At 44.3% G+C, this 16,997-nt stretch overlaps 1 long non-coding RNA gene across 1 annotated transcript; it reads left to right on the top strand.

The window, feature by feature from the left end:
- The first annotated feature begins 744 nt into the window (after window positions 1–744).
- On the top strand, window positions 745–16,797 carry LOC125945948 (uncharacterized). Its single transcript, XR_007467253.1, has 4 exons — window positions 745–828; window positions 11,286–11,335; window positions 14,966–15,040; window positions 16,472–16,797. It is a non-coding gene; the product is annotated as an uncharacterized LOC125945948 (long non-coding RNA).
- Window positions 16,798–16,997: the final 200 nt, after the last annotated feature.

Here is a 16,997-nt window from a genome sequence, read left to right on the forward strand (position 1 = left end):
TTATACATCACTTGTGCCTGTTCCACATATTTTGTACGGCTGCTTTCGAATCCGTGAATGTCACTCAGCTCCTTGGTGGGGGATGTCGAAGGAAATACACAATGGCCGCCTTAGTACAGCTCAGCTGATGTAGATTATCTCGCACGCTCAAAACGAAACGAGAATCTGTACCTTGTAGGGGGCACAAAAGTTCACAAGAAGAGTGACGTTGAGTTGTAGAGCCATCCGTGAAAATGTGTGTTGCCACTACAAATTCTTTGTGAAAATCTTGTAGAGTAATGTAGTGAATTGCTGCTCGTGGCATTTTCTTTTTTGAACTGATTCCAGGTTTATATGGCACGACTTCCTGGGATGACAGTGCCTATAGGGTGTATGTTTCGTGGTATATTCTGCGACATGTGAGCAGGAATCGAGATACACATGCCGCCGACAGCTTGCCGAAAGCTAGACGTAGCCTTGGTTCAAGAAATATTCCTTGACAGTAGAAAATTGTCCTTGGGAAGGAATGCAGTATAGATAAAGCTGCCTGAATATGAATTTGTTGTGAGAAATTGTACTGTTTTACAACGAAGTTTGCTGAAGGGTTATAGTGAATGAAGATGAAGTATCGAATGCGAAAAGGAACGAGCAATATAGTATTTGTATGTTTGCCTTCTGGACAACGAAATTCAGATCATTGTCGGCCGACACTTACATAGCTTTTTCGTGTGCATGTATCTTGCTCAACGTCTTGTTACTTATTTTCAGACTTTGATAACGCCCAAGTTTTGCTGGATTCATCCTTCACAGATCTGCTTATTGACAGTTCTGGCTGGAAACATCAGAAGAGTAAGATTTGCTTCCGACTAGTCACACAGATACGAAATTAGTTTTCATGTAAATCTGCCCCGATCAATTGTTATTCATTGAAATGAAGGAGCCACAACAGTAATATAGGTTACAATTAGAGTACAGAGTGTACCGGATGATACGAGGTGCGACGGCTCGTTTGATGTATACTTAGTATACTGTGCTTAACAGCGATGAGTCGAGGATCACCTGGTGTGATGAACGAGACAACGCACCTAACGTTGTAATGCGTAAAAACTAATCGACCTCTTGGTGCAGATTTCAAAAAGGAGATTAGTTTCTTTTTATCGCTACGCGCGAAATGTTTACAATAAGTTCTTTTCGAGAGGCATCCCCTAGCATCTCTATAGCCTCTCCTGTGCCAACACAGGGGATCCAATGGAGAAAGGGGGACACTACATTTTTAAGAAACATCGGTGACTGTTGCCGCACTTTTTTCGGGACACGCCGCGCCATTTAATGGCGCTGCCAATATGTCCGCATGAGGCCTCCGACATGAAATGCGTGGCGCTCCGTTGCGCGCGAATGCTGAGAATTGTTCCCGCTCTGGTCACACACCCAGTAAGTTGGCGAGAGGTTCACTGAATCGCGACACATACGCAGTGCATTTATGGCGCAGCTCGCTAAAGCGCTAGCGTTGAATACGTCCATTGAAAAGCGGCACATACCCGGTGCACTTGTGGCACAGCCTAGCGTCGGGCTGCTATTCTTAGGAAACCCGTGCGAAGCGGTTTCGATTATGCCCAGCACGGGAGGTATTCTAGCGGTAAATTCGTATTGTCGAAATACTTCCAGGCTCCTCTACCGCCGCACAGCTGATACGACGGGCTGCTTCTCACTACATACACTGTACTGTCTATCGGCGCCACGGTAAAGTATGCGCTAGGTGCCCTTTCGATTCCACGTAGCCGCGGAGCAACTAGGCGGATGTTTTGTTGTCATTATAGAGCGGCATATTCCCAGACGCCATTACCTAGTTTCTAATGTTCGCGTCAAAGCCGTTAATTGAACAGCGGCGCACACCTACTGGCACATACTCAGTGACTAATATTGATAAGAACGAAGTACTACATTGAAGAGCAACACAGAGCGAGTGGCAGATACGCAGTGCTCGAAGTCAGAGTGTAAGAGAATAAATGAAGAGCGGTACATGAACAAATACCTAGGCCGCAATTTTGTAGCGAGGCATTATCACTTATTCTACTCTAGTCTTATCATCCCGTTGATAACGCGAGAGGACCGTCGCTCCGACCACTGAGAAAGAGCGATAAGCGCGAAAAGGCATTATTACCGGAAAGGCATCGCTACAAAATACCGGCCCTATTCCGGAACCCATGTCGGCGTCAAGGAGGTGAATTGACGAGTGGCACATAGGTAGGCAGAGAGTGCCGCTAACCCAGTGGCCCACATTGGTCCGACGGCTGGTTTTGAACCCGGTTCCCTCGGCCCAGAAGCCCGACCTGCTACTCAGTCCACCATGGACGACCCAGCTACCCACGTTGGTAGCAAAACGGTTAGAGAGATAGATAGATAGACAGATAGGTACACAGTTAGCCCCTGGTAAGTGCGTGAGCTACCCTAGGAATGCTAACTGCGCAATAAACCGTTTCTAATTGAATGTATCTGCGCAAGTAAACTATTTTATTTGGGATGTGTTATGGAAGTTAGGAAATTCGCAGGCGCAAGTTGGAATACGCTAGCGCAAGACAGGGGTAATTGGAGATCGCAGGGAGAGGCCTTCGTCCTGCAGTGTACATAGATATAGGCTGATGATGATGATGATGATGATGATGATGATGAAGGAAGTTAAAACCATACGAGGGTGAATCAAAAAGTCTTTGCCCCTATTTTTTTAGCCAAATTGTGACGGTAAATGCGAAGTCAACATCCATTCCCAGCGGTGGATCTTTTTTGAGCCAGCCCGGCCTTATTTGACGGTAGCTCCGCGGCATGCTGCTGCTGTCAGATGTTGAAGATGGTGGTTCTGCTGCACGCGTCCACCGGGTACGAGCAACGAAGTGTGATTGGTTTTCTATGGAGCAAGGAATCAATGTCCAGCAAAATCCACAAGGAAATGCGGCCCACGTATGGAGGAAGGTGTCTCGCTTTGGGATGGTCCACTGGAGAAGTTGCAGGCTGGACAGCCATTCACGTGCAACGATAAATCCAAGACAGCAGTCCGACGGTGTTTCCAGGGTCAACCGGATGAATTTTACCACAGGGGCATCTCAAATTTGTTATGCGATGGGACAACTGTCGCAGCCGGTGTGTAGACTATGCAGGAAAATAGTATAAGGTATGTAAAAAAGTACGTATATTTGTAATTACCTCTATGTACCTTATTTTGGATAATAAAAAAAATAGGGGCAAGGAGTTTCTGATACGCCCTAGTATTTTGAGGCTTGCTTTAAATTAAACCCTGTTGCACGCACCGACCGAAATAAATACATTGGGGCGCCCGCCTACAAGATGTGTCACCTTCAAATGTGTTTAGAGCATATTCTCTGCAATTACAGATTGGCATGCCGACACTGGCAAGGCACCAGGTAAGGCCAAGGATAACAGAAGTATACCTACCAAACACTATTTACAGTTCAACTAGGAGCATCTTATCTAAATTTAATTCTTTCGAGATATTATTAAGTCTGAAATAACGAAACATTCGTATGCAACCGTCTCGAGATGACCTAGCGCGTTTGTTATTTGTTGAAGTTATTTGTACGTAGATGACCTTGGTGAAAAATAGGCAACACTGTATGATAAACCAGTTTTGGCCCCTAACATGTGATATGCAATAAAATAAAAATGAGACAATACACAAAAAAGTAGAGCCATCTAACGCAATAGTTACTTCTTTCGGTACAGATTGCTGTTGAATCAGCGAACAAAAAAGATGAATGCCAATCGTAGAGGCGCATGGCTGACGGGCAGAGCATGGAGGAAAAGTAGTCAAATGCAAATGCTAAAAGGAACCTGTGAAAATAAAATATACACGAAATTTGTAAAATCGGCTTTTCGTTAACATAACACATGCATTAGGAGTAAACAATTCGCTCAGCAAGTGTGAATGCCATATGTTGGGGCATGCGCTTTTTCAGCACCTGGCTGTGTTCAGCTTTGAGAAGCCTCAGAAAACGCGTTTGGTCTCTTAGTATCGAACACACCATATGATCAATAGAGGAATGTCCGGCCCAATAAGGCAAAATCTTATCGCGTCTCACCCACAGAGTGCAAACTATTTGATGAAAACGTCAGCGAAAAATGACGATAAAAAGTCGCAGTTTCGCCCGAAAGGCAAAGCATCGATGGCAATAGCAAATTAGTAGGCAGCTATACGAAGTAAGGTTAGTAGTTTTATCGGTCGTTTAAACGAGGAAATATTTGCTTAATTACTGAATTAATAAGCATGGTGTCAGCGCGCACAGGCATGAACAATACACTCGATGTGCGTGGACACTCGCTGTCAAAACGCTGGTGTAAACAGCAGTGACCAAAGTGACCTTCGTGTGGTCTATTGCTTCAAAGCAAATTGAGCGGCGAGAACACAGCCCGCACAACGGTGTGAACCATCTGCAGATCGGTTTGAAGATACGGCGCGCAAAGTACGCAGCTGGTGGCGGAGTTGAAGCCGTGTCTCTCCCTACCGCACCGCCTCTCCGCTTTCCCCCCTATCGTGGGCAAGATTGAGGCGCGATTACCAGTTTCCCTTGTGCCTGGTCCCGAAATACTTATGCAGTTGCTGACGGAGCACAACGCCGCCCTCTCTCCCTCCAATCCCCCCATGGCCTTTCGCGCGATGGAAGACAGCGCATTTACTCTCCGATTTTTTTCCCTTGCGCACGGCAGATTGAGCCACGATCATCGACTCCTCATGCATGCTTTTACTCGCACATGCAGCATACGGCGCGCGGCGACGGTGTTATCTTCCTTGAACTTTACACGGAACATCACGGCGACGCCGACGGCAAAAACGAGCCTGGAGTGGCCATATAATTCCTATCGCAATAAAATTACTACTTGATTTCTCTAGTCATGGAGAAGCTCCAGCCATACTGGTCAGAAAGTTGTTAACTGGAAATTCTGTGTCAAATATCGCCGATTGAATGCCGTGAATAAAATAAGGCTCAACCCTACTCCCAGCATTGATGATGCAATGAACAGCCTTAATTCGGCCTCTTACTTCTTGGACCTACGCTCGGGCTAGTGGCCAATTTCGATTCACCCGGAAGACAATGCGAAAACAGCCTCCTCAATCTCGGACATGTTATTCAGTTTCCGTGTGATGCCTCTTGGGTTGTGCGACGTTCCAGAAACCTTCGATAGGTCCGTGGACACCATTCTGGGCGGCTCAAAGTGACACTTATGTATGTACTATGTGGCTGCCGTCATCTTCGGACCTGCATGTAATGAGCCCAAATTCCTGAGGATATTGTCTGGTCTTCATCCTAAGTCCAAAAATGTCAGTGTGATGATTGTCAAGCTCTTGTGCTTGGTTAACTTGTTGATAAGGACGTTATCTGGACTGATTCCCCCAAGACGGCATCTGTACAGGCATTCAGTGCATCATAGTGAAGCAGCTTCGTAGTTTTGAAGTCCTTTTCGTTCACCTCAGCTCATTTATTTCTGATTTTTACGACACCGCCTATCCTCTGACAAATCTCCTCGGCGAATGCGACTGATTTGAGTCGACACTGGAGTGCTGAACTGCATTCCAAAAAATTGAAGTTACCGCTTACCTTCCGACGTTTCCTCATTTCAATCTTCGGGCACCGAGGAACATCCACACAGGTGCTAGTGGCATTGGTCTTGCTGTCATCTTGCACTAACGCTATCATCACTGTCAGCACGTCACTGTTTTTTCAAGCCTTTCGTTCAGCAAACCAAAACGCGATATCGTGGTGACCTCACTGCAATATTTGCGGTTCAGCGATTTTGTTTCTACTGTATGGACGGCCCATTCCTAGCTACCACAGACAAGCACTTTCTGTGCTGACTTGTGAACCTCCCCAATCCTTCAGGGCACCTTGTTCACTAGCATCTGTGGTGACAAGAACACAACTTCGCTGTTACTTACAAGAGTGTCTGAAGATGTTCTGATGCAGACTGCCATTCCCAGATGCCGCTTCGCACAACGGGTTGTGACTCATACATTTTGATTACCTAGTCGCCTGTATGACACACGATTTCATTGATCAAGATGTCTTTATAGTCGAACACACCAATTTTGAGTCGCTCCTCAGTACGGCCTGTTCAATACGCCGCTACTATGTACGCGGGGGATCCTGCATAAAATTCAACCACGCGTGCACGCTTCCTTGTAGTGATGCCGGTCGGAGAGTCTTAGCCTAACAAATCTTCAGGCTAAGCGATACGTCTCTTTATAAACTCTTTATAGCAATCAAGAGTGCTTTTACTGGCCCTGGATGCACCACTTGGTCAAGTTGCTAGTGTCCAGCCGCACGCATTGTCAACGTCTAAAGCGTTGAACCACTGCCTCATCTGCTCTCCTGTGAGCGGTGCCGCCGCTCAGGTCACGAGTTTGGCAATTTAGAATTGACTTCTTCCGTCGTTTTTCTAAGACATTGAATGTCAACCGCTGGATAATCGTCTGCGCCGACTACTTAGCGCTCTACTGCGAGACAGTGGCTACACCATCGTGTACTGCCACCGAAGTGTCGCTGTTCCTAGTTCAGTTTATTATTATGACACGCCTTGTGTGGTACTAAGCGGCCGCGGACGTTAATTTATCGCGGCCATTGTGGAAGAGCACTTGTATGTCTCGCACTTCAGCCCCATGATGCCACAAACAAATGACCTGGCTGACCACAATAATCGAATGATCACCAATATACGTTTTGTGTTGCCTTTACGTTACATTACATATTTTAGTGCAGACGCATAGAATACCACCAAATTGAAGACCACTCGCTAAAGATTTTTCTTCCTTTTGTATTCTTGTCCACCCGGCTAGATTTTCACAACTGACTTCTTTTTTATCACCATGGCAGCCTTACGGTGGCCGATATTTTATGCCTCGCCGAAGAGCCTTGCCGCCTTTTCGCAAGCACCGGCGCGCCATGCATTTCGAAGGCAAGTTACAAGCTTCGTAGTGGAGAAGCTAGATGGCGCCGAATTTCCTAGAGAAGCCTGAAAGAGGAGTCGCGCTGCAGTACGCGCCTTATACATAACTGGTTTCCACGGTGGCAATGCGTTGTTTCGCTATATCCATTCAATGCTAAACGCATTACGGTCGGCAGTGATCGTGAGATGTTTTTGTCGCAATTTTTTGTTACTTCTTCCTCGATTTTTACGACGTAGTGATTTTAAATAGTGCTTACATTCTGATTGCTTGTAAGCTTTTATAGTTCGTCGAATTTATCTCATATGTTGAGTTAGACACTTTCATGCTTTGTCGTTTCTTTATTAGGTCCTCTAACGTAGGTACAACCTGCACAAAATAATGTGTTCTCACTATGCACAATTTATTTAAGACTGACTTCTGTTTCAGATCATTTAACGCCAGATTTTTTTGCCTAACCTGCGAGTATCACCTGGTGCAAAGCTCTCGCCAGCTTTTGCTGTTCACCAAATGAGGTCAGAAATGCGGCTTCGGAACATTTGGCGAAATTGTTCATAGGTACCCGCCCGCAGAAGCCCGATTTAGGAGGAACTCTACCTATGTAGTCACCAGGCGCATTCTGTCAATGTTTCTTTGGAGCACTTATTTGTTCTTAATTTTAGCACTGCTTCACACGAGACGGGGAAAGAACCTAACGCCACACAGTGCTTGCATGCAATGCTTCTTCGTTGCAATAGTGTTACGGGCCGAGGTTTCGGGGTACCTTCAACAGCGTCTGCTTGGAGGTCGAACCAGGTTGACCATCGGAGGGTCAGAGAAGACGAGGCGACGGAAAAACAAGTAACAGAGTTGAATACATTTGTACGGGTGAGCTGTGTGCTCCAAAGAAAACGTACAAGAAAAGTTCAGCGTGCATGCACCTGCACGCTAGGGCAAAGCAAAAATAACCTTGCACTCGGCCGGGCAACGCTTGAAACAGCGAAGCTGGGCGATCGTAGCCCAGCATTTTCCGGAAGTTTGCGCGAACTTTTACTCTTATTACTCATGATAATGATCATTTCTTTTCGCGCGTCTCGCACTTACGGCCGTCACTGCGCGTTGCATAGCGCAGCTTGCAACACCGACACCAAGTTTCAATGCCGACACCGCGCTCCAGGAGACCCGCTCCGTGAATGCGCCTCTGTCTCTCTCGCTCTCACAGCGTGCAAAACCTCTTCATTTATGCGAACCATATGATTGCGTTCCAGCGCCGTCGTCTTCGTCCACAGCTGGCGCGTTCGTACGCTCGTGCTCTGCGAGGTGAAGAGAGAGAGAGATTGTGGTTGTGAAAAAAGCGCATCTTCCTCTTCACAACCACAATCTCTCTCTCTCTTCACCTCGCAGAGCACGTGCGTACGAACTCGCCAGCTGTGGACGAAGATGATGACGCTAGAACGCAATCTTATGGTTAGTATAAATGCACATTATGCAAGCGTGGTGTATAGCCTAGTGGTTATGACGCTCGTCATGGGACCGGAGGTACGAGGGCTCGAATCCCTCCTCGGCAAGAAATTTTATTTTCTTTCTTGGTAGTTTCTTGATGCGCACCACAAATTACGGCTGGCCTAAACAGGATCCCTAAACAGCTTCACTGTTAAAAGTGTTCTCCACGTGGCTGCTGGCTGGCTTTCTTATACCCTCCACCATCTGGGAAATCTCCACCTGTATTCTCTGCCACTGCAGGACACATGGGGTAGAAGAGTAGAGATGGCGGGTTACCGGAGCGGGGTGAACGTCCTCAGTGGGTGAGGAAAGGTTGAGGGCGGCACTTCAGTCTTCGTCTCTGACCCTTGTGACTGACACGTCTATTCATGTTCACGAGCGTGATCGCTGGGCGCACCGATTACCATGCGTTTGCACTTGGTCCGAGCGTGGCCGCTTCACGTGAATCGGAATTTACTACCAGTGGTCCGGGCATCGCAGTTCTAAGCGAAACATAACAGTAGGCATACATAAGTACACCAAAGTAAAAGTAGCGCTAAAAATGAAAAATATGTAGATTACGGTGCTGTTATTACCACCTTTAAATCCCAACCAGCGTTACTCTTTATTGAACAATGCCAATGACATTGTGCTAAGGCATAACGCTTCAGAGACAATAATGTCAGTTGGTTCGCGGACTTCTCTTATGAACTGTCGACAGGCGCACTCTGTGCGCCCTCGTCTATGCTTGTCCCACGTTGCGCCTTTCTGAATGCGACATTGTTTTTTAATGCGTAAGCATCCTTTGGCGAGTACCCCAGAATAATGTGTCCGCAACGCGAAAAGTGTCACACCCTAATCTGCAAAATAAATGCATCGTTGGCGAAATTAAGACATTTATTCGTTAGTAGATTATTAGTAGCCCTTAAAAAATAAAACAAAAACGTGACGTCACGCGATCTTATCGTAAAATAAAAAGCAAATACTCTGCGCTCATACCCGCACCGAAGAAAAAGAACGAAGATAAGGCAGATGAAGATTAATCAAGATTACCTCTCTCACCAGGAAACAAACAATGTAATAGCCACGGACGCTTCACTGTTAAACGAAAAGGCTGGCGTAGGCATCTTTTCTCCTTCTCTTAGTTGGTCCTTTTCTATTCGCCTTCCGGATTACACGACTATTTTCATAGCAGAATTATTGGCGATTGTTTTAGCACTGCGCAAACTACCCCCGAATCAATTATCAGCTGTCGTAGTAACAGACTCTCGGTCGGTATGTGTGTCGCTTTCCTCGGCAACGAATTCAACTATCTTAAATGTGTTTCAAAATTTAATCCCTACAACGTTACAAAAAATTAATTTACTCTGGGTTCCTGGACACTGCGGTTTATACATAAACGAAATGGCAGATTTATTAGGCAGAACATCTTTAAATGGACCTGTGCTTCATATTTTACCGGATACAGCTTACGTCACTGCATCGAGATTCAGAACGTTTAGCCTACGAAATGACTTAATCAAATTATCGCTGATCCCATCTACAGACTTTCAGCATCTCGGTTTTGGCTGGAATAATCAGTGGTGTCCTTCTCGACAGTTAGAAGTTACATTCTCCAAATTACGCTGTCGCATCCCGGAATTGAATTTCTATTTACACAGAGCTGGTCTGACGATGTCCCCTCTGTGCCAAAATTGTAAGGAAATTGAAACAATAGACCACTACTTTTTATCATGCCGACGTTATTCAAACCAGAGAACGAAATTACTCGAAGTTCCACTCTGCAAAATTGGATTAAGATTAAGTACACCAGTATTATTATCATTTGGGGCCTCCTCCCTCGGCTATTGTCACAGAGACGTTTGTTGCGCAGTCTTTCAATTTTTAACAGAAACAAGACGATTACCCTGTTAATTATAGTAACCTTATTCTACCTATCAGATCATTATTCATTTCACTGAAATTTGTTTCTCCAAATTCGTTAGTAACATTGTATTTCTTCTGACCTTGATAATAACTATATTTTTCACCTTTCGGTTAGTCTGACTGCTCGTTGGCACAATACTCTAGGTATACAAAATTTTCTTTGTTTTTGTTTATGCCTTCTTTACTTTGCGTATCTCATTGTCAAAAAGAATTTTTTTTTAGCTACCTACTGCCGCCCGATTCTTGGCCTATCCCCCTCAGTGGGTGCGAGCCATGGTGAAGGATCATCATCATCATCATCATAATCAGCTACGGCGACACAGGAGCAGCGATACAATCATAGCGAAGGAGAAGCAGGTTTGCAGCCTCCACAGAAGAAATACAGGTTGCCCGATTCCCAGTATTTGCACAAAACGCATCGGTAAAAAATATTGTAATCTAATCTCGTGATTGTGTGGAATGAACTGTGTTTAGAACGTTATGATATGGCTAAGCATGAGAGACAGGGTAAGCAAAAAAATGCTACAGGAATTCTATGAATTGTCTTCTAATGCGTAGGCACCGGAAAAGCGAAGGGTCGACATGCATAAGCTAGCAAAAGCAAGTAAGCATAAGCGAAGTAAAAAGCCGAGGCAAAGCATGCTAACGCATTGGCAGGCAGAAGTGTACGTAATTTCTGCAGCATTTGTCTTTAATTTCGCGGTTGTACATGTGGCATCTATTATACGCTTATATGGCACGCCGCGACGTGGGACACCGGAATATATTTATTACTTTCGGTTCTATAACATATGCACAATTCACTGGATACAAGCGTTTTGCATTGCTTCCACGGGAATGCTGCCGGGCTGAAGCATGCCACCGCCGCGGCGGTGTCGCTAAAAGCCACGACCTCGTACTCACCAGTGCAACAAATGAAACATTACCAAACATCGAACCTAAATTCTCACATTATCTTTTATATTTTCAGTGTACGACAACTGGTGCGAAGCAGTGTACTTAGGTACACCAGCAGGAAAAGTTTGTATGCATTTATAAATAGTTGTTTTCTCATTGCATGCAGAAAACCTCATTATTTTATTTGAAATAAGCAAACGAACATAAAACTTATCTGATGGCATATTAAAAACAAACAATTGTCATCCGCGATGATAAACAACAAAGCGCAGTGTTAGAAAAAATGATCGCGAAAGCTAAAAAATAAAATCACGTAAGTCATCCAAATCTTTAATAGTAGATAACCGCGCAAATTTTATGAATCGACGAGGTCTAACAAGCATGTGAAGAACCAAGTGCTGGCTTTCCTATTCCCTAGCTGGATGTCGGGCGCGGTGCTGCAACTCTTCGTCAGGCAGAGGTGATCGCACTGGTGGCGTTCGCCATCCGCGGGCTACAGGAACAAACTCAAAATGGTGTCGTGCCCAGGTTGGGGTCTACAGCAACGGCGGGGCATGAACTGGGCAGGCCGCTACTTCTGCACCAGGGACATCATATTCTCTGTCCCTATACCTCGGTCACGCTCATTGAGTTTGCTGCAAAAATATGCATGAAGCTCTATGGTCACGATGACCCTCTTCCCCGGCACCACCGCATCATGCGCGACCTATTCCGTGGTGTTCCGAGACATATCACCAGCGTCAAAGGGTGCACACGCTTAGTGGCAGGCACCGTTCCCTTGTCTACGTATTATGTATTTTGAATTTATCCACAGAAGGCAACGTATATCCGATCGCACTCTAGTAGGTCTTGAAGAGTTCTATGCTGTGCCGGTTGGTTTAAACATTGAAAGATGCGCTCGGAACATTGTACTGTTGACAAGAAGAAGCTCAGTCAATTACGACAGTAGTCCGCGCCGTGTTCACATCCTGAGGTGTCACTTCCCGGCGGTAAAGTGGAAAGGTATACGTGGAGGATACACAGTGGACGGATAAATAGACGAGGGTTATATATTTAAGGATATATATCACGCACATTCCGTTATCTATGCACGTATCTCTTTAACCCATTTCACGCCTGCTTGTGTCACTCTGTATGTCCCTTTGAGTATATGTCGCTCGTTCATGCAAACTGGGTAACTGCTCACGTCCTACTTGATAGGTACCGCTCTTCAATAATACAAAAAAAGCAAGTGTGAAGAAGCAGCCTGACCAGTTCACATAGCTCGTCAAGCTTTTTATTAACCCTCTGCACTACCTTGGCACAACTCTGGGGACTTGTCGCAGCTATGTCTCTTCCTCGTTTCTTTGATTATTATAATCCTCACGCTAATCAGGATGACATATAAGCTTCCATCACCAAATACACACCCATTATAAAAAAAATATTGGGGATCGCATTTGCATCGCCAATCATCTCCTAAGGATAGAAGTGACGGTAGTCTGTTTCTAATGTCCTTAATCTACATTGTTCATGGTAAAAAATTCGCTTCATTGCATGTTTTTCCCGCCGTTGTACCACCAATATTCAAGCCGTTTGTGACTAGTCGCCTCTTTTACGCGGCCTGTACTGGCGGTTTGAAACGTTAGCAAGTGGCGTGTGTTTAAAATTTATACGTCATTGAACAAGCTAAATAAAAATGTTGCGCTTTATTGTTACAATGCAATAAAAAATTGCAATGTATGCGGTCTAATATTTGCAAACCGATATTAGCGTCTGCGAGGTGTTTTACTTGAGACACCGTGCAACACGTCTAGGGCAGTGTTATAAGCAACATCTTTTATTAACAACTCCAAAGTTATTATCCTTACAGCTACTTCCATTTCTGACAATACAGAATAACAGTGGTTGTCGTATCCTAGATATCAATTGACAGGGGCACTAGGTTTTGTTGCCGTTGGTATGACATTGACCCACGCTCATTGTATGCATTTATTTTTTCTCGTGTCTACTTTTGCATACTCATGATACGTTGCTCTTACGAAAAGGTATTAAGAAGGGGTCATTGGAGCAAAAAGTTATTGTATTAAGTTTTTATTGGAGTTATCATTGAGTACATTTATTCTCTATCTGACTAAACACATATAATCACGACCATATCAAGCCAAAGGGCAATGAAGCCAAGTAAAGCGTACGGGTGATTGGCTGTGGCTGAAATTGAAATGTAGAGAATAATGAAGAAAGCAAAAGTGAAAGTAGACAAAAAGATAACTCGTTGGAGGGGTCGAACCCAAAACGTTCACATTACGCGTGCCACTCAAAGCCACGGCAGGCGGATGTGAAACACCATTTTTTGCCAGACGGCGTGGCGTAACACGTGAAATTAGAAGAGCAGGCACATGGCTAATAAACTCTCGTATGGTACTTAAAGACATCAATGCTGCTAGATTCGAGAGCCTCGCTAATAATGAATGAGAGAAGAAGGGAAATCGAGGGCTCTGTTTTTCTAAATCGCAATGATCTAAAGCTTACAGGCAATGAAGCCGAGGAATGCATAGGGACAATTGAAATGTGGAAGATAATGAGGAATAAAAAAATGAAAGTAGCCAAAAAGATAACTTTTCGCCGGTGGGAGACAAACCCACAACCTTCCCTTAACGCGTAATGCGAAGGTTGCGGGATCCGTTCCCACCTATTCTGTACACATTCATTTCTCTTCACTAGCTTCTACAGTTAACTTTCAACCCCAGCTAATCACTATCATACCTTCCTTGGATTCAAAACGTGTTGCCGTTATCTGATGGTGATTACCAAAAATCTAACCCCTCTGTTTCCTTTCTTCTCGTTCATGTACTGGTAAAACATTTTGTTCGCTTCATTTCATTACGTGTTGGCCAGTGAAAGAGAGCGCTTGTGGAAGTACATAAGCCGATGTGATCAAGCCGGGGTTTGAATGGATAGCTTCTGTAGCATAAAACAATAGCCACTTAGTATACATTTTCCTTCCTGAAAACTTTTTGAGCTGAGAGGAGGCCAAGTACCCCGAATAAACGTGGCTTAGGGCCACATATTCTTTTAAAGTTTTATTTTGTTTGCAATATTTCCTGTTTAGTACACCACTGGATGAGTAGCTGTACTGTTTTTCAAAATTCAACTTTTTACTTTGTTTACCAGCGTTATTGAATTGATTGCGCCTTTGCGGTAGAACACTAAAGATGCGTATGCTATAAAACAATCAAAAATAAACAAGCTAATGTCAGTATGGAGATATGCATATAAGCTCGTTTCACAAAAATATTTTATGAAGATGTTCTGAATTTGCACGGGTTAACCATCACTAATTAATGTAAGTAATAATTGTGCCGAATAATGGTACCATCGTTTACTCCTACATTTGGAGGTCTATATTCTGACTTCAATTTCGCTGTTCCGCTAAAACCGGTGACTATTTCAGGAACGTGCGGAGTTTCTTCTTACATTATTTTCTTCTGAATATTGTCAATAATATGTGAAAATGCGCAGACGATCACCTTATAAAGCTTTCTAAGATATTCTATTACTTTGGCTACAATAAAGAAATAACAGGCAAGAAATGGCAACTCACCTTAGTATTTCCAGCCACCAATTCCGTGGCTTATGTATATATATATTTATTCATTTATTTATATGTATACAATAATTACATATGTCTAATGCAGTTATTGTCACAACCATTTGAAGAACTTAACGTTCTACAAAACTTTTTTACGCAACATGTTGTTAATTTTTTGATAGGTTATCGTCAACTGTGCATTCAACTGCACAAATTACCCACGAGGTGCTTGGCAATCAAATAATGTTTCATGCATTGTGAGTTGACACGTATTTTACGTAGTGAAATCATGCATACATTATACTCTTGTTGTTCAGTGAGAAGTTGAAACGGCACTACCAGTCAGATTGTACGCAGCACTTGTTTCGTATTATGTAAGGTATCTTTTAGTTACTACAACAGAGACAATAGAGACATCAATAGACTCGAATTCCCCAATGTATTCTGTGCATCTATTTTGGCGTTAATAAATAGATAGAAGTGCGATACACTTCTCTTGTAGTAGAAAGCTTTTCAGTAGGCATATTCGCGCACTGATTAACCTGATAAGTACAGTTGATTGCCCATCCAGTGGCTTTATTCGGAGCTGTCGCACCATATAGAACATCATATTTTCGGCGAGGAGTTAAGGGCTGCTCGGAACAAACTGCCTCCTGCGACTGCCAACAACGGTGAACATAAAACAAGACGTACTATCGTAACCAATACCACGTAGTAGGCAAGACACCTTGGAAGGCCATTGTGCTCTTTGTAATACACAACGGCTAAAATTAATGTCTTTGAAACACAATACAAAAAATTTGCCGCGTATCTGCGTGCTTCGCTACAAATGTCGTCGAAAGACGATAGTCTTCTGCCGGCCGTACTACATGAGTGCTGGTCTGATCCGCGGCCACCCGTGATGCTGTTCTCGTACGATTTCCGTCCTGGCATGAAGGTTTGTTTGAACAGATTTCATTTTACCGCATTATTTCATCAAGCGGTCATTTATGTTTTGCCCTGCCTCAGACAGCGCTTCCTTTATGTTGAATCGGCCGCATCTGGCTGGCATTGATAAAATTGAGGAGGTGCTGCGTGAGACATGGACGCCATCTGGCAATACATCGGGAAACATGAGCTTGTGCAGAGGGTTTCCTTCCTCCATGGCAGAGGGCGCTCGTCGGCGCGCAGTCGGTGAACGTCGTTCGTCGGCGCGCATAGCATGGAATTTTCAGCGCAGCTTAAGAAACTAGGGTCTTTAGAGTTACGTATCTATGTATTTTCTATTAAAGGAACACACCTCCTAATACTTACCTAGTGATGTTGCGCCTCAGATATGCGTAATATTTACTTTGTGATCGATAACGTTCACAAGTATGAACAGCCGTACCAGTTTAAGTAGTGTGGGCGGTAAGCAAGTGGTCCAACTTTGGCCGGGTGGCTGAATCGGGTGACAGACAGACAAACAGACAGACAGACAGACAGACCAAATTTTCAGCGTTTAAGTTCCCCAAGAAAGACTATCGTCATTAATATTCCATTGCTATAGAAATGGATGCGTCAGTGTGCGAAGAGCAAAGACAGCACGTGTGCACATGAAGAAACGACCCCTTTTCTTATGAGATCAAACGTGCTGCGGCTCTCATTTGTAATCCTGCTTAGAATTGTTCTTGTGAAATCCCTGATTTATTTCTTTTTTCCAATTCCAGGCATCTACCCATAAAGCAGTGCACAGCATGGCGTGGGATACCACTTACCTGTGTGCTCTGGGAACTTGCACGAAGAACGGTGTGTGCCGAAAATCCGGACTTTATATTGACTGCCGGAAAATACGAGACGAAATTGAAAATTGAATAGGAGCCTCTTCGGATTTGCGGAGGAGATAAGCTCACGCAACATGACACGCAATATTTCATTAAATTCGCTATTTTGGCCGTCATACGGGAGTCAACAATCCTCTTTTTATTCAGTATTTTGACAAGCTCCAAGGCGGTGGCATACGCAAACTGAATAAAATATTGTTTCGGTTACTGTCGGTTTGGGTATCTTCATATTCACTGAGAACATGAATGTTCGCAGTTGTCAGCCCCTCGCCGCTTCGAAAGAACTTGCTAAAGCAGAAAAGTGAACTTTATAAACCTAAAAAGGGTTCGCTCAAGGCGGCACGCAAGAACATAACGTGTAGTATGGGATAGGACGTGATTTTATTGCTATCCGCATTCATTCGGAACTTCC

This window comes from Dermacentor silvarum, chromosome 5, assembly GCF_013339745.2.
Source record: "Dermacentor silvarum isolate Dsil-2018 chromosome 5, BIME_Dsil_1.4, whole genome shotgun sequence".
Classification (NCBI taxonomy): domain Eukaryota; kingdom Metazoa; phylum Arthropoda; class Arachnida; order Ixodida; family Ixodidae; genus Dermacentor; species Dermacentor silvarum.